The 18023-nt window shown below is 45.0% G+C and overlaps 1 protein-coding gene across 1 annotated transcript in view; it reads left to right on the top strand.

The window, feature by feature from the left end:
• Positions 1-18023, top strand: part of Smyd3 (SET and MYND domain containing 3) — a 556763-nt gene that overhangs the window by 399228 nt on the left and 139512 nt on the right. The gene's annotated exons all lie outside the window — the stretch shown is intronic.

Raw genomic sequence — 18023 nt, 5'->3', positions numbered from 1 at the left:
CATTCATTCCTTCGTCTGTGTGTGTGTGTGTGTGTGTGTGTGTGTGTGTGTGTGTTCGCGCGCGTGCGCAGGCCTGCCATGCAACCCCAACCAGAGCCAGAGCCAGAGCCAGAGCCTGCCTGCATCAGGCCATTTAGACTCTTAGACTTCACAGTTCAGCCAAACAAACCTTTCCTTCATAGTTTGTGTCAGGTACTTTGTAACGGAAAGCATCTGCCACTTTACTGTGAAGACCGACTGGAGTCCCCGTATAGTGAACATATGATTCATTCATGCGGTCACTAGCATTTTTATTTATTTGTTTTTAGGAAGCAACTTCATATATTCCAGGCTTTGCTTTGAGCACGCGGTTGTGGCAGAGAACGAAACAGATCTCGGCTTTCAGGGATCCTGCAGTCCCATGACACATCTTGATCCCATAACATGTGCTTAGATGCTCCTTTCTTCTGGCTCTGAAAGCGGCCTGAAAAGGTGCTGCTCTAAGCCACGGAGCTTAGTATTCTTCAGAGTACAGGAAGAAGAGGTATTGCATGGGAGCGTTTGCATTTTCCATGACTGACCTAAACAAGTGGAGACAAGACAATTCCGGTGCTTGGGGTCCAGTTTGGCGAGCTCATTAAGGGCCTGTCTGCTGTTTCTTCCTTAGCCATCTTGAACCCCTGCAGCTGTGTGTCTCAGATTGCTGCCTGTGAACACTCACATTTTGGGGTGAAAGGGTGAGCAGGAAATGGGGATCCAATGTGCTGACAAGATAGAGTTCACGCTCCAAACATTCATTCTCCTAAAATTGGAGTTACGACCTAGATACCTTCTCTGAGCAGGCTGACGTGAGGAAAGTTTGAAAGAGTCAGGCTTAACTGTGTCACACCAGCCCCGCTGAGAGGGAGCAAGGGAAGTAAATGCCTTCGCTGTGGGGTGTGAGAATGAGGAAAGGTGGGGATTGCTGTTTGCTGGTACACTGTGTGTGTGTGTGTGGGGGGTGCGCGTGCATGTGTCTGTATGTGTGTGAGACTGTGTGTAAGTGTGCGAGAGTGAGTGTGTGTGAACGTGTGTGCCCATGCATGTGTGAGAGTGTGTGTATATGTGTGAGAGAATGAGTGTGTGTTTGTGTGTACACTCGTGCATGTGTGAGAGAGTATGTGTGTGTGAGAGAGAGAGAAAGGCAGAAGAGAGAGAAAGAATCACTTGTGAGGCTCAAACCAGGAGCTCCACCCACATAGCTGCTTTGTAATTCGCTTCCTTTCACAAATCCTGAAACCATATCTAATTCCGTCTTCCTCCGCAATTCTCAGAGACACATGGTAAAGTTTCATCAACTTGAGTTGATCGTGGAGGTAATGAGGCCATTTTAAGAGTATACTACACAGCCGGCCTCCCGCGTTCACATAGAATGTGTCCCAAGAGGGGCAGATCTGCAGACAGAAAGCGTCTTTGTAATTCTTCCTTCCTTTCTCCCTGAAAAATGCAGATACAATGGGGGAAATGTGGTAGTTCCTCTGGCTCTCTAATGCCCCTGTAAATTCAGTCCGTTCCACCTTGGCATCGTTTTCAGGTAGAAAAGATTTTTGTCACTTTAGGGAAGTTTCGGCTTTAATAACCAAGCAAAGAACAGCAAAGCCGTGTGAATCGGCCTTTCACTAATGTATTTGTTTCCTATGCGCTGAACTTGGTAACAAGGAGAATTTAATAAAATAGCAAATGATGACATTTCATGGGTCTTCGGCAGGAAACAAAATCAAGTATGCCTGTCTAAATGTATAAACACAAAGTGGGTGTTCTCGGTCAGTCGGCTCAGTTTTGGAAGTCAATACCAGTTTCCGATTATTCTCAGATTTTGCTAGTATTCATTTGTTTTTACTAATCTTTTTTTCAGAAAAGATCTTTTATACTGTGTGTGTTGCTCATTTTTCTTTGTGTATTTTGTATTTCTTTGTTTAGAGAAAGGGGCCATTAGACAGAGAAGGCAATGTTGGTGAAGGCAGCAAGCTCTGGACATCCTTGTGCCCTGCGAGAGCACAGTGCCCCGTGCATAACCAACAAGTCCTTCTGAGCCTTGGTTTGGTGGTTTTAGATCATCCAGTTGGCTGCCTCTCCAAAGCACTCCTTTCACCCTTCATTTTAGAAACAGTGACCCCAGCGTGAGATTAGTTGATTGACTCCCCAAAGTCACTCGGCTGCCTCAGAACCAGAACCCACTTTTCTGCGGTTGTCTCTGTGTGACTGTTACCATGACTTCCTCCGTGTTGACTTACTTAGCCTCAGAACACATTTGTCTTAATTAGCGTTTCTATTGCTGTGAAGAGACATCATGACCACAGCAACTCTTAAAAGGAAAACAATTGGGGCTGGCTTACAGTTCAGAGGTTAGACCATTGTCATCATGGCGGGAAACATGGTGGCATGCAGGCAGACATGGTGCTGGAGAGGTCACTGAGAGTTCAGCATGTGGATCATCACGGGAGCGGGGGGGGGGGGGGGGGAGGAGAGAGAGAGACAGACTGGACCTGGCTTGAGCATCTGACACCTCAAAGCCCGTCCTGAGTTGCCATGTGTCCTAATTGTGCCACTCCCTATGAGTCTGTCGGGGCCATCTTCATTCAAACCACTACAGCACTGATGCTCAGAATGCGGGGCCAGGAAGATGCCTTCAAATTAAAACTTGTCTTGCTTTTGGAATGTAAGCAGCAGACAGATTTAGCTTCATTTTCTTGTGCCTTTGTCAAGCTACTTTGAACCTAAGAGCACTTGTTAGTGGACAGGATGCTCCTAAGTCTTCCGGGCTTCTGCGGTGATGAGGGAGAATGCACAGAAGCTGATCAAGTGCCTGGCTCTGGGCTGATCCCATAACACCTTTGCTTCCCCAGCGATGCATCCAAAATCCCTGGCTTGGCTGTTGTGACCGCTAATGTTAGCTCTGACATTAGACTGAGGTGGTCCTGCAAGTGTCCTTCCATGTTTAACGTGACTGTACAACTCTGCATTTTGCAGTGAAATTATTAAGTTCAGGGTAAAACTTTCCCTGAGCCCTTCCTAAGGCTTGAGAGGGGAAGATGGAAGTTAGGACTCCTCCAGATGATCGAGGATGTCTAGCAGACAATGAAGACAGACAGTTGATGGGCTTGCTGGGAAAGAAGGAAACTTGACAGAAAAGTCGGGAGGTGGGTGCTGGACTTGATTGACGTGTATGGAGGAAACAGTGTGGCGGTGACAGGTGGCTTCTGTTTGAAGAAGGGTTTGAGCTTCCTCAAGTAGAGCAGCAATAGATCCGTGGCGGAGAGAGCTTGCATTTGTCAAGGCAGGTGGAAGAAATAACCGCAATGAAAGATCCAGGGTGCAAGAGAAGGTTATTTATGATGACATGGTGGTTCAAATTAGAAGGAGGAGGCATACCCCGAGAGAAAGTGAGGCTGGAGAGAGAAGGCAAGCGACTTTAATTCCCCGCCAGGCACTGTGGGAGGTGGGGATGGTGAGTGAGTTCAGGGGATGGGTGGGAAAGAGGAAAGGAGGAAATGAAGTTCTTAAAATAGGAGGGAAGGAAAGGGGAACGCTAATATGTAGGCTTTATTTGTACTATGTATCGAAATAATGTCCACTCCCTCCCTCATTTGCTAACTAGGCAATTCTAATAAGCAGGGGTAAACAGCGTAGTTAGAGAGAGATGAGCTTCTGTGAATCATACTGAATTTCATAGAAAACCTTGTCTCTGGGTTGTGTTTTGCCTTTGACTTTAATTCCATTCTGTAGTTTTCTGTGCCGGTTCTTTGGGAAGGATGAACTGGCAGGGGCTGCAGATGGACACACGACATTGGCTTTGGCATAATTCATCTCTCCTTGCATCTTGACCGAGCATGTTAGCCTCAGGATTAGTTTCCAGTTCAGTAAAATGAGAACTTTAGACGAGTAACGCGCCGGCATGGTGACTGTTTTTCTGAAGTTTGGTTCTGCCAAAGAGTGGCACACAACATGCCATAACGGTAAGCGGGGTGCCCCAGGGCCTCACAGTGGGTGTGCAGTGGCTGAACACATGAGGGCATAGCGAGAGACAAGTCATTTCAGGGAACCCGCACCACCCCAGGATGGAGTCTGAGATGAGAAGGCAGGGGCTCTGAAAGGCAGAACTATCCTCGCATCCTCCTCAGGGTACCACAGCTGGCTCACAGCTGGTTCACACCCACTGAGGAGCACTGTGAAGGAAGAGAAAGCAGATCAGGGTTAGAGAGAATGGCAGTCTCAGGGAAAAAGTCAGTCTTGGGCATCTCAGTGGTTGATAGAGCTTAAAAGCAAGCAGACAGAATCAGCTACGTAAAAATAACCCTCTGCCTTCTTAGATCTGAGGAGACGCTGGCACATCATGGTTCCCGTTTGATTTCCTTATCAGTCCCAGTGAAGATAAACATGACCATCCACCTTGGGGTCTTACATGATTTTGAGGATGTTTCAGATGGTTCCTGCGCAGCTGATCACGAATAGGCTCCGAGGAGGAGACACGCTTTGCTTCAAATCGATTTATCATTTTCCTGTTTCAAGTGTGGCTCTATGATATGCCAGAAGAACTAGTATGAGAGAGCTTTTAAAATACCACGGTTTATTTATCTATCCCTCTTATAAGAATTATCAGGATTTTTGGTTTTTAATTTGACATTTATCAAAAATATTACTTTGGACATTCCTTAAGTGCTTTCTAGAAGACATTGGACAAAGGTTCCCTCAGCAGCTGCACTATGGCTACATGCACCATCACTTATGAATCCCAGGAACGTTTGTTTATTAAAAACGTTGTGAAATAATAGGTGTGGTAGAATTTAACTTACAAGAAGCCAAAGCACTTCACCTTAAACATATAATATTCATGAATGAAAAGCTAGCTCCATGGTCGGCAGCACTGACTGCTCTAACAGAACCCCCAGGCTCGGTTCCCAGCACCCACACGGCAACACACAGCTGTTGTGGTTCCGAAGGCTCCAACACCTACATCTGGCCTCCATGGGCAGCAAGCACTCCTTTGGTGCACAGATATACATGCAGGCAAACACTTGTCCACACAGCAGAGATCTTTTTAAAAGACACAGCTTAAAGGGGAAACTCTGTGAACAAGGGTACGACACCACATGCCAACGAGGCCCGTTCACGGGAGATGGAGTGAAGGTTGGATTTGGTGGAAAGCTGGGCCGGAGCAGGTGCTGGGGGGACTATCCCATCATGCCAAGATACTTTGTTTTTATGCTGCAGCACTGGGCAGATCTCATATTTCTCTTTGAAAAGTTCGATCCATTCTTAAGAAATATTTACCTGGTGGCAGTTTAGAGACTAGGTTGGGACGAATAGAGCTAGAGAGATGTAAACTTGTAAGCCAGAGATGATGACAAGCGACAGCGGTAGGGATGGTGAAAAGGGATGCGGGATGTCGTGAGAGTGTCAGGGAGGGGTGACAGATTGGCAGGGGAGTCTGAAGTGACTTCCTGTGACTATTCCTCACAGCCGCCTCCATTTTCTCTGGGACTGTGTCCTTGATCCGCCTAAGTGTCGTGGATTTACAATTGCAGTTAGCTAGTATTGGTGAACGTCCACTTGGGAAAGATGAGAAGCATAATCAGATCAAGCACACACACACACACACACACACAACACAACACAACACAACATATGCACATCAACACAATACAGAACAGAGAGGGTGGAGAATACACACACTCTACACACGAAAAGAAAAGTTTGGAATTCTTTTTTAATTTCAATAAGAATGATTAGAAATGGTTCAGAGTTCCACTGTGCCCTTGGACAGTTTGTTAAGCTCTAGCAACCTCCCTGTTGATCTCCTAGGCTCTCCTTGTGAGGTTAACACTGCCGTGAAGAACGGAAATCGCTCCTCACAGAGCATGATCGGGAAGGTTCCTGTGGGCCTTCCTTTGCTGCTGCTTTCCTTTGTCGGCTAGTTTTCTTAAGAGTGACTTTCCTGCTGGGCAGTGGTGGTGCACGCCTTTCATCCCAGCACTTGGGGGACAGAGGCAGACAGATCTCTGTGAGTTCGAGGCCAACCTGGTCTGCAAGAGCTAATTCCAGGACAGCTAGGGCTGTGACACAGAGAAAACCTGTCTTGAAAAGCAAAAACAAAACCAAAACAAACAGAACAAAACAAACAAAATAAAAGGAGCGACTTTCCTAACCTGCCACAGTGGCACACACCTTTAATCCCAGCACTCAGGAGCAGAGGCAGGCGGGTCTATGTGAGTTTGAGGTCAGCCTGGTCTATAGAGTGAGTTCCTGGACAGCCACACAGAGAGAGAAACCTTGTCTTGAAAATTCAAGAAAATGAATAAATAAATATTTTTGAAAGTGCCTTTCCTTACCCCCCATCTTCAGAGTTAAATCCTGAAACAATACTTTTGGTTAATGAAAAGGTTTGCTATGGTTGGATTGGATCAGTATACAGTAAAATCTCCCAAAATGGAAAATTTAAAATATGGAAGGAAGAAAGCAGTTCTTTCTCGTGATGTACTGGAGTCATTTGTATTATAACCAAAGAACTCTTAACAGTTAGAAATAGCAACATTTTGCCCAAAGGTGTTTGTTTGTTTAACCATTTTCTGGTATGTTTGGGGATTTCATGATGGCATGTTTGCCAAGTTCCTTTGTCATAGACTCTAAGACTTCGATGCCTAGAGTCTCCTCCTATTCATCCTCTGATTGCTCCACACGGTGTCTGTCTGATCATTGTTTTCTGCATGGCATCAGTAACTGACTACAAGCTAGGTTAGTCCTGACTGAGATACAGCCATGCAGGCTTGTGGTTTTACGCCACCTGGTCCTTATGGCCGTGGAGCTAAATAGTTCATTGGCTTCTGCCGGGACTCCTCATAAGCCTGTGAGGTCATCTGGGAAGTGGAGGCTCATCATTTTAGGGAGAGCTTTGACAGTTTTCTGCAGCAGTTCAGACCTCTGCTGTATTTGCCTTCTGCTTAGATAAAAGCCCCATAAAATCTGCTTAGTGCATACTGGCGCCAGCGTTCCATTTGCTCAGAACGCGAGCAATGCTGGGAGCAGGGGATATGCCTTTCACTGGTCATTAGCAGGAGATTTGGGTAGCCTCCATCATGAGCCCCTCAAGTCAGTTCGATGAGAACAGTGGTGATAACGGGAGCTGTCAGTCATTGCTCTCAGCGTTTGCTCATTGGCAGGCTCTGACAGGCAGCCTTTCCGTTTACCCCGGTTAAGATGACAGTGAGCTGCACGCTCATCTGGCAGCCGTGTCCATCATGGTATTTATTACATAGTTTCCTGTGCTTCTCCATCTTTTCTCTCTGTAGGACGGATGTGCATTGACAGGGGTTTTCTTGGCTTATGGTCTTCATAACGTTTCTGCGTTCCACTCATGTGCTCCCTTGATCCTCTTTCCATGCCCATTCCGCTTTCATTCTTTGCTCATGTCCCTAGTGGTCATCACATTTCCCATTTTAAGACTTGCCTTTTGTTGTATTTCCCTTCAGATGGCTTTCCAGTGATACCCCCATCCTGTGAAAATTAATGTTACACAAATGTGATTTTTTACTTATTTCTATTTTGTTTTTGGTGAACCAACGTTTCTTTTCCTATCATCTAAAGATGCTGGCACCTTTTCTCAGAAGCAGTATTGATTCTCATTTGGACCTTTGCGCCCCTCGTTGCCTTTGACGTCAAAGTTATAAGCCTCGGATCTGTAAATTCGCATCTGTTTGCTATAATTACTAACCCTAATTATTCTGTGAGTATGCTCTGTTTTGGCTAGATGTGGGAGCAAAATTAGGAGAGGGCACGAGGAAAATAAAGCTGGAGGGAAAGAGAGGATCATTCACAATGTTCCGGTTAAAAATAACCAAGTGAATTTAGCTCCAGACAAGGGAAACTTAGCATTTTTCTCTGTGACACTGAACAGTCGCTGGCTGGTTTATGTAGGACGCTCAGACTTCTCAGTGGAGGCGACGTGGAGAGTAATTAAATAGGAGAGAACAAAGGGAAAGGGAGGAACTGGAATAGCCAGGCCACAGGCAGCACATTCGGGCTTAGTGGCTGGGAATTGTAAATACTTGTAAGGTAATTTTAAAATGCCTACGTTAGGGGAAAGTGAGCATTGACTGGATAATCCACTCAGGGTTTTGTACAACCAATAATGTAGCAGCAGGCCCCTGGCCACCACGGGGTGGATGATGTTTTAATTACCCCAAGATCACTAGAACATAGTAGATACAATGTGACTCTATTTACTACAGTGTGCCTCTTATTTCTGTAAAGTTTTGCATAAGTACCTTTTATCGTTGTTGCTCTTTTGAAAGGCTAGGGCCTCACACATGCTAGGCAAGGGGGGGGGAGCAGGAGGGTGGGCGATGAGCACCATCCAGGTTCCAGTAAATGTTGTGATATGTCCTTCTTCAGTTCTCTTGTATGACCCTAATGGCCAGCACTATCTGTAACAAATAGCCACCTAATTCCAGAAAGTTCTTTACCTAGTGCTTCCATTTGTCAGGCTAATGATGAACGAGCGTGAACTCCATCCTCAGCGTCTCTGCCCCCTCTCCCCTCCAGAATGCCTTCACTTGATTATCTGGAGAAAGCTGTGTAATGGGCAGGAAAGCAATGCGAACTTGGGTTTCCAAATAACTCGATTAAATTTAGTTCCAAGGGACGTGGGCACCACTTACCTCAATATGGAAGGAGGATGCTGGGAGCTCGCGTTTATTAAGTTACCCCAGAATGCAGCCGCATTTGGCAAGTCCCACAGGCTTGGCACAAGCCCTGTAACTTGATACCAGAGACATAGTTTGGGTCTTGAGTGACTTATGTTAGTCTGTTCCATGACTACTCACCAGGCACTAGTTTTTGGGGTTTTTTTATTTTATTTTTTTAAAAAGGTCCCCCAAACACAAGACCCTGTCCAGAGAGAGGACCAGACTGCAAACCTTTTAGTGGGTGAGATTCCAGGAGACAGCGAGATGGTTAGAAACCCAACCTCAAGTGGCTGTAGTGACAGACATGCCTGTGTAGATTTCAGCTTGCTCTCTCCCAGAAGCCTCAGGGTCTCTGGAGCAATACTGTGTTTCAGTAACACAAGCTTTGGAGCATTGGGATCGGTTTTCCAACTGGTGGCCTGACGGAGTTCTGTTGTTAATGATCTTTCTTAGCGTAGGACACCTTCCTAGCTAGTTGATGGACTACTGTAAGTGTCGCTGCCGATTACTGTGCTTCCTGTGTGTCAGGACTCGTTCCAAGGCCTCCTGTTTTCTTCTCAGTTCATCCTCACAACACCTCTGGATTGTAGCTCTCTGCTTCACTCTGGCTGGCCTTTTATTTCTGGGCCTTTCCTGTTCAGAATGAATCAGCCAGTGGTGTATAATGCAGGCTCGTGAGTAATTTAGCCCACTTCTCCACACATAAAAAGCCGTGTTCCCCCATGATTTTAAATGTGATACGGCAGAAGGCATTAGTGGAGCAAGGGAAAGCCATAGGGGTTATTGGAGGGGAGCTGGGAGAAGGGTGGGCAGAGAGGGGGGTGGGCTGGGAGGAAGGGTCTTTTTTTCTGTCTCTGTCTCTGATGGATCTATGTGTGAATGGCCACAGACACAGAGACACTCACAAACCAAAGTGCCAGGCTTCATTTTCTCCTTCTTCCTTTATCCGCTTGTGTTTTTTTTTTTTTTTTTTGGCAGCTGATTAATCTTCCCTGCCCTCTCCAGGGAAGAATATCCTTCTCTTTGTGGCACTAATTTAGAGATGGTGGCCACTCAGGCTGCAAGAGAGTGGAGCATTCAAAAGCTGCCCATTTCACCCCATGCCTCCCAGCTGGCACTCCTAATCCCCAGCAATCCTGCACGTGGGCAATCAGAGCGAGTGGGGACCGCGTACCTCCCAGGGTCACTGGAGAGCAGTGGACTCTTGTGTCTCTAAATTGATGTGACAGATTAGAATGTCATCCTCATTACTGCCATTTGTATTATGACCGATAGTAGGAGACTCATCTTTGGCCAAGGAAGGATAAAATTTGTCAAAAGTGGAGAGACATGCAACCTGTTTTCCAATCTCTCTGTGCCTACTTAGAGAATGAAATAAAGCAAAATGGTGTAAGCGGTCATTGTCTCTCCTTCCTAGTGCCTGTTTCTGCTCTGGGCACATCAGAGCCCTCTCATAACTGAATAAGCAGGTCTCCGTTGCAGATGGTCCCAGGCCCCAGACCTTACCTTGCCCGGTCCTCTCCCTAGAAATGAGTTTTCTTAACTGGGGCGTGGCTGCATTTGAGCAGCACCGGAGGAAAGTGTTGATGTCCTTGCCTTCTGTTTGTGGAGATCCTGGCTGGCACCTCCTTGTGATCGGGAGAAATCTGAAGTGACAGTGTTAGTAACAGAGAAATGGCAGGTCTTCCTCTCTTGAACAGCGTGGCTCAGTTTTAAGGGACCCTTATGCTCCAGGGAACAATGGGTCAATGGCATGGATTTCAGGTCAGCAAGTCACAGACGAACACACTGAGGACCAGTAGGTATCTGATGTCCCCAAGGCTGTCCCTGCTCTCCTCTTCAGATCACTGTTTCCTGTGCTCAGCCCGCTCTGGTAAAAACAGGATGACCATACTATCCCTTGCCACTTCCAGTGAAATGGGGACAGGACACAGTGCTGAGACTTATTGTGTCTTTTTTAGCCAAGGGGAAGCATGGTTCGTCTGACTTACATGCTGAGGCAGAACCTCGTGTCCCTGTTCCTTCTATTTTTTATTGTCATTTCTGGTCTTTCCCGATGTCATGACCTTGAAGATTGGAAAGTCAAAGTTGTCTGTCTGGGTATTGAGTTTATGGCGGTACTCATTACACCCTATGAGGATTAAGGGGTCTCCATTGTGCTTACGACGACACTAGCTTCTGGGCCTCTCCCTATGTCCCTTCTCTAGTGAGCTTTCTCTCACCTGCCCCAATCACTCCAGTGACCTGGAGCTAGTCTGCTGGGTACAAGAGCAGTTGGCATGGGAATATTTTCTTATACCTTTGGGCAGCTCAGAATCTTGCCTTTGTAGGTTGCTGATCAAGTGTTTGTTATTGTAGGAAGAAAGAGAGGATGAGATAAAATGGAGGAAGGAGGGGACAGTACCAACTTGTTTGTTGCCTGAGGCTTGAACCCAGGGACTTGTGCATTCTAAGCAAGTGCTCTACCAATTGAGTGACACCACAATTCTTTTGTTATTTTTAATTTTTATCCAGGGTCTTGCTGATCACCAAGATGGGCCTCAGACTTTTTTTGTAGCCTAAACTGCCTTCACAATCACTAGCCTCCTGTTTCAGCCCCCCACACTTAGGCAATCTGTGTGAAGCTCTTGGAGACAACAGTCATTGAGATTAAATGTGCGCAGCACGCATTCACTCACAGAGAATTTTTTGAGCTCCCTGTGTAGGGTGTCAAATGCGGGGGTAGATGTGTGATCAAGTGTTGTGCTTCCTACACCAAGAGACTGCCCCCTTCCACTGGGCACAGCTGAGGCCCTCTCCCAGGAAGAGACTTGGTCAGCACCCAAAAGGTCAGTGGTAGTTCAGGGATGAAGAAGGGAGAGGGCTGCCTTATTTAAAAGAACCTTCCAGCTCTGTAGGGACCGGAAGACATGAAGAGAGTAGAAAATCCAGGGACAGCTTCAGGAAGCAGTCTGCTTGAGCAGAGACTGGAAGGATGGGTGGGGACCACTTGCATCCCCAGCAGCCATGGCCTAGTATGTTGTCTTCCAGTGGCCCCCTGGGTTTGTATGCCTTTTAAATCCTTGCTTTGGCAATTCTTTCTCACTCTTCCTGGCCAAAAGTGTTGACCTTCTGTGAGCACGGGCTGGCAGGAGAAGGGAAGGGCAGCTATAAGCAACTTCTAGAGGAAGAGGTATGGAGGGGGAGAGGATACTGCTGTGATTTGTCTTTCTCTTATTTTCTTCTGAAAATAATGGGATGTACTTTGAGAGACCACAAGGTCAGCTGGCCTCATTTCTTGCAGTCTCTGCACCTCACAGTTGAGAGACCCTCTGTGGCCTTTTCTCACTGGCTCTTGCAAATGCAGTATTAGGGTAGTGTCCAGCATAGAAGGACTGACTCACTGAGGTGTCTGTCATTTGCCACCGCTCATAGACAGTGGCACTATTAGGAGGTATGGCTTTGTTGGAGTGGGCATGGCCTTGTGGGAGGAAGTATGTCATTGTGGATGTGGGCCTTTGAGGTCTCATATATGTTCAACCCACGCCCAGTACAGACCACTTCCTGTTGCCTGCAGGATCAAGATGTAGCTCCTTCTCCACTCTTCGCTCTTCTCCAGCACCACATCTGCCTGTATGCCACCATGTCCCACCATAATGATAATGGACTAAACCTCTGAAACTGTAAACCAGCCCCAATTAAATGTTTTCCTTTATAAGAGTTGCTGTGGTCATGGTGTCTCTTCACAGCAATAGAAACCCTAACTAAGACATTGCCACACCATGAGACATTCTTGAATACAAATTCACAGAACTCTTTCCTGCAGGAGCACACTTGGACCGGAGTCAGGCCCACCTTGTGTGCTGTTATATGAACTGTATGTTTCTGGGTGTCACACCCCAATGTGACAGACCTGACCAGTATGAGAAACCCTTGCTGTCAGAAATTCTCTGGGGAGTTTGCACCTTCCTCCCGGCATTCTGACAGTGACCTCAGCACGCACCAGGATTTAGCCTGGGTTTGGGAATTGCATTAAGCAGCTAGTTAGTGTTCAGTCTTAACTTTCTCACGGAACATTTTTCTGTAGCTTTCTCCATTAGCTTGATGGAAAAACACAGATGGTTTGAGCCACACTCTGCTATATTCAATCCAGCCTAATTCGGTTGATGTAAACCACCCAGCACACAATACATGTCATCTAGTAACTCAAAACTAGAACTGAGACAGATTACAGTGAAAAACACAGGCTCTGCCTGGGGTGGATGTCTATGCTTGTTATATGAAAATAGAATTTCAAGGAAAGGAACTTTTTTTTAAAAAAAAATTGAAGCTAAACAAAGGAATTTTTAAGTAGGTTCTAGGGGTGGAAGTTGAGTTTATTGTGATTGGCTTTGGGATAGGGATGCGTCTCAATGAAACTTGTAACACAAGGCTCCACGGCAGAGCTACAGAAGCCCGTGACAATATGTTGCAATAAGTTATTTAAGAGTATAATAGCAGCTGTGAGCCTGGGGGTGTGGAAGGGAGATTACATGATGGAAATGGCATCGCAGAGCTACTGGCTTTTACACGTTTGATGGACGTCTCTAGCAAGTGCTTTCCCATCAGCTGGCTTTAATGAGGTGAGATGCCGGGTAATAGCGTCCAAGAAAGAATCATGCAGGGGCTCGAGGGTCTCGCTCCAGTTTTGCCTTCTCTCATCAAAGATGGGCGTTTGATGTGGTGAGAAATGCCCTTTGGAAATGAGAGTGTGGCCAGCTCTCACAAAGCCAGTGTGGCATCCAAAGAGCCTTCATGGGCTTATAATCGACACTGTGGCCTTGGAGGGACGGAAAGTTCAAAGCCATCATGTGGCTGCCTCCTCATTCAGGACGTTGGCTTTGATGTTGATTTTCGCCTTGGCCAAGCCTTGTTGCCTCTGCCCCCTTCATGCATTGTATGCTCAGCTCTAGTCAGACCTTGAAGTGTGGCAGACAGGTTGCAGTTGGCCAGTCAGCAGTGCCCAACTTTATTGCTATGTGGATGAGATAACGAAATCATCTTAAGATTATTTTATTTTATACTCTACTTGGCTTGCATTATAAAGGTAATCTCAAAGATATTTCATAAAATTCATAACATGTAAGAATGTTCTATTTGATAAGTGATACACGAATAGTTTGAACTGCTTTAAATTAATTTTATGTTAAAAAAATCCCACATGACTAACATAGATTTTTGTTGCATTAGGTCTTAGGTAGCATCTTGCACTCAGGAATTTGATGTTCCACATTCTTACAATTTTTTTCCCCTAAGAATAGGGCATGGAGTAGATACCTATAACCCCACAACTAAGGGGGCTGAGGCAGGAGAATCACAAGTTTGAGGCCAGCCTGGGCTATATATTGAGAACTTGACTTAAAAAAAATAAAAGAAAAAGGAAGCCAGCAAGGTTATAATTTGTGAATTTCATGTTCCTTTTTATAAATCATGAGGTAATAGAGAGGTTTAATGGCTAAACCATTAAACCTTGAACACTCTATATGCTTTGATATCTTCTTTCCACTGGTTAACAGTAAAATTATGTGTGCCAGTGATATAACTCAGTGGTTAAAGGTGATTGCAGCCAAACATGGCCACCTAAGTTCGATCCCTGAGACCCACATGGTGGAAGGAGAGAACCAACTCCTAACAACAGACACAGTGTACCATGGAACACTTGTATATACACACATATGAGTATACATACAATATGTATATGCATGTGTGTGTATATGTATATATATGTCCTTTAAAATAGAACTAGTGTTCTCTTTCTCACATGTTTAATGCCTTCAGATCCTGTGGAAGAATTTCAGCCAGATTAAGGATGTCATTAAAAAAAAAAACCTTGAGCTGGGCGGTGGTGGCGCACGCCTTTAATGCCAGCACTCGGGAGGCAGAGGCAGGCGGATCTCTGGGAGTTCGAGGCCAGCCTGGTCTACAAGAGCTAGTTCCGGGACAGGCACCAAAGCTACAGAGAAACCTTGTCTCGAAAAAGCAAAAAAAAGAAAAAAAAAAAAAACCAAACCAAACAAACAAACAAAAAAAAACCTTGAGACAAATTTATACAATTGTCATTTTTCACGTCATCTGACTCCCAGCATCCTTGATTTCTGGGTTGAAACCATTAAATGTTTAATTGGCAAATAATAATTGCATGTGTTTATGGAGTACAATGTGATTCTTTTTGATACAAATACTCATTGTAGAATGATTAAATAATGCTAACTAGATGTGCCCACTGACGCTCCATGGACGCTGTCCTGTACCTTTCCAGTGAAGGGGCAATGGCTGTTTCAGTTAGTACTTTTTCAGCATCGGTATTGGGAAGGTTGCTGTAAATATCCTTCTCGTGGAAATATTCTAGAAACAGGTTAACCTTGGGTTTTGTGAGCCCTTATTTAAGAAACATTGCCCAGCCTGGTCTACAGAGCGAGTTCCAGGACAGCCAAGGCTGTTATTCAGAGAAACCCTGTCTTGAAAAACCAAAAACAAGAAAAAAAGAAATGTTGCCTATTCTCCCTGTAGCAGGCCTTTCCAGACAGCCCAGTTAAACACCATTGCCGTTCCCATTGGAGACTGGAACCCTTGGGGCTAACAGAAGATGATTTCCTAAAGGCCTGATCTGTATTTAATAAAATCTCTCTCTCTCTCTCTCTCTCTCTCTCTCTCTCTCTCTCTCTCTCTCTCTCTCTCTCTCTCACACACACACACACACACACACAGCTGAGAGAGAAAACTGTGCCCCAACTAACATACTCACTGTGCTTTCAATGTTAGAGAAACGCTAGTTATAGGAGTGGGGGGGGGGCGTCAGGGCAGTTATTTTGAATAAAAACTTCTGTGTTTTGCTTTTATAATCTGCCAGTTCTTCCTAGCTGCTTTTTTTCACTCCGAAACCTTAATAAAATTAACTGTGGTAAGCTCTCTTGAAAGCTCACCTTTGGTGCCGATCACTAGCAGTCCTGTGAGCCAGCCCTCTACTCAGCCTTAAATGGAGATACTCGAAAGCAGTGCAGATCGTCTTTGAGGAGCCACTCTGTGTTGATGTTGAGAAACGGGGTTTCCGCCTATTAAGTGCTTTAAATTCCATTATGTTCTTTGGATAGTGGAACTGTTGCTGTTTGAAGTAGGCTGTGTAGCCCTTAGCAATTAGGGGATGTGTGCAGGGAAGTGACCGGTCCTTGGTCCAGTGCAGAACTGCTCTGCTCCAGCCAACTGGACACTGTCTTACATATGCTCAGCTCCGCTGTTCCAAGGGATGGCACAGCAATGACTCTGCCTCCCGTCACAAATGCCACATGCCACTTACTGTCACAGTAGAAAACATCGAAGTTCTAAAAATGTGAGGACTGATGTGGAATTTGAACACCGAATATCTAAAATCAGTAAATGCCTCTGTTATCCAGGTCGTGTTCGGGCGGTTGATGTCTGTGTCTAACCTACGGGAAATGTTCCACCTCAAAACATGAACGTGAGGTTATAAACCTAGAACTCACACCAGATGACACAAAAATTTAGTTTTAGTATATTTTCAAATTTAACTTTGATGGTTTTTTATAAAATATTGTTTTTTTAATTAAATATAGTTCGGTGATCAACTTATGCCTACTCACTGGATTTTTGGCATCTAACAAAGGGTGCCATGATACAGACTTTTGCTTATTTTAAGGGAAAAAATATAAAATTCAAGCATAACTTCATATTCAATAATAATAAAATATATTTTCTAGCTTCATACCATAGAAAATATTTTTCAAGCAACGCCCACGCTTTGCTTTTAAAAGGAACTTTCTAGCTCAGTGTCCTTTGTTTTCACTGAAACAACCCTATTGATACGCATTTCTAAATGTGCCTCTTGCCTGAAATAGTCATTCATTAATATTTTACCATGTAAGATTTTTAAAGGAAACTGTTTATGCATAGCTAATGCTTTTAAAATGTGTAAAATTTATTCTTGGACATGATTTTCATTCTCCCATTCCTTAAGAAAGAGCAGTTACTTTCGGTTTATGGACTGAGCAAACACGGGCATATATATTATCTGTCTGTCCATTCAACAGAAAGTAGAGCCCGAGAGCTGTATCTAGCCATGGTGCCTATTGTGACCTGTGCAAAAAAAAAAAAATCTCCGGTTATGTTCTTAATCAACGTGCCATTAAATTGACTCAACGGTCTGTCATCATCATCACCCTCATTGTCACCATCACTTTGTGTGCTTGTGTATGATGTATGTAGGTTTGTGGTGGCCCTCATCATCATCATCATCATCACCATCACTTTGTGTGCTTGTGTATGATGTATGTAGGTTTGTGGTGGCCCTCATCATCATCATCATCATCATCATCATCAACACTTTGTGTGTATGTGTATGATGTATGTGTCATATGTGCATTCTGTCTTGCATATGTGCATTCTGTGTTGCATCTAGAGGATCAGAGGAATACCTTTGGGGGAGATTGGTTCTTTCTTTCCATTCCATGTAGCTTTCAGGAATTGCTACCATGGGTTTGGGGATCAAACTCAGGTTGTCAGGCTGTAGCACAGCACTTTAACATCTGGACTGTCTCGCTGACCCAGAACCTATCATTTTTAATAAAAGTATGAGTTGACAAATAAACACATTTTTTTTATTTATAAGAAGACATTTTCCCTGACCCTGCTCTAGGTAGTGACCCCTGGGAATGCTGAGGACCACATCTATGAAGCAGTTCATCTGTCTAAATATGTCTAGTAGTGGCTTCTGTGTAGCAGACATGGTGCTAGGCATGAGAATAAATGAATCACTACCCCCCTATCCTGGTTCTACATACCACCAAGTAAATGGGTGCATGAGCTCCGTGCATTGGAAACATAGACAAACATGACTGTGTTTCTCCAAAATGTCAGAATTTATTAGATAACAATAAATTCGCAAGTCATAGCGGTATCATTGACTCAACTTGCTAAATAGTATTGCTTTCCTTGATGACCTCAATTATTAATATTAACTTTCAGGTCACGCATTACACGTCACATTGTAAAAGCCTACTTAGTATCTGTGGATATCAATAACTATGTATTAGGTTATAGAATGGCGTAAGAGACCTGAAAGGGCAGAGCTGGAATCCGATAGAAGCGTAAAGTGGACTTGGTGGAGGGGAGGTAACGCTCAAAGCCCAGGTCCAGAAGAATCTGAAGCTGGCTGGAGAGCCAAGTTGCAAGGTCAGAATTGAACTTTGGGGACCAGGTGAAGGGAAAGGCTCATCTGGGTCCAAGCAGATGGATGAGCAGTAGTCCCAGGCAGTGCCCAGGTGGACAGGGGGATGGCAGTTTGAGCAGGGC

Source organism: Microtus pennsylvanicus, chromosome 10 (genome assembly GCF_037038515.1).
Source record: "Microtus pennsylvanicus isolate mMicPen1 chromosome 10, mMicPen1.hap1, whole genome shotgun sequence".
Lineage (NCBI taxonomy): Eukaryota > Metazoa > Chordata > Mammalia > Rodentia > Cricetidae > Microtus > Microtus pennsylvanicus.
This window is presented reverse-complemented; position numbering and strand designations above follow the sequence as displayed.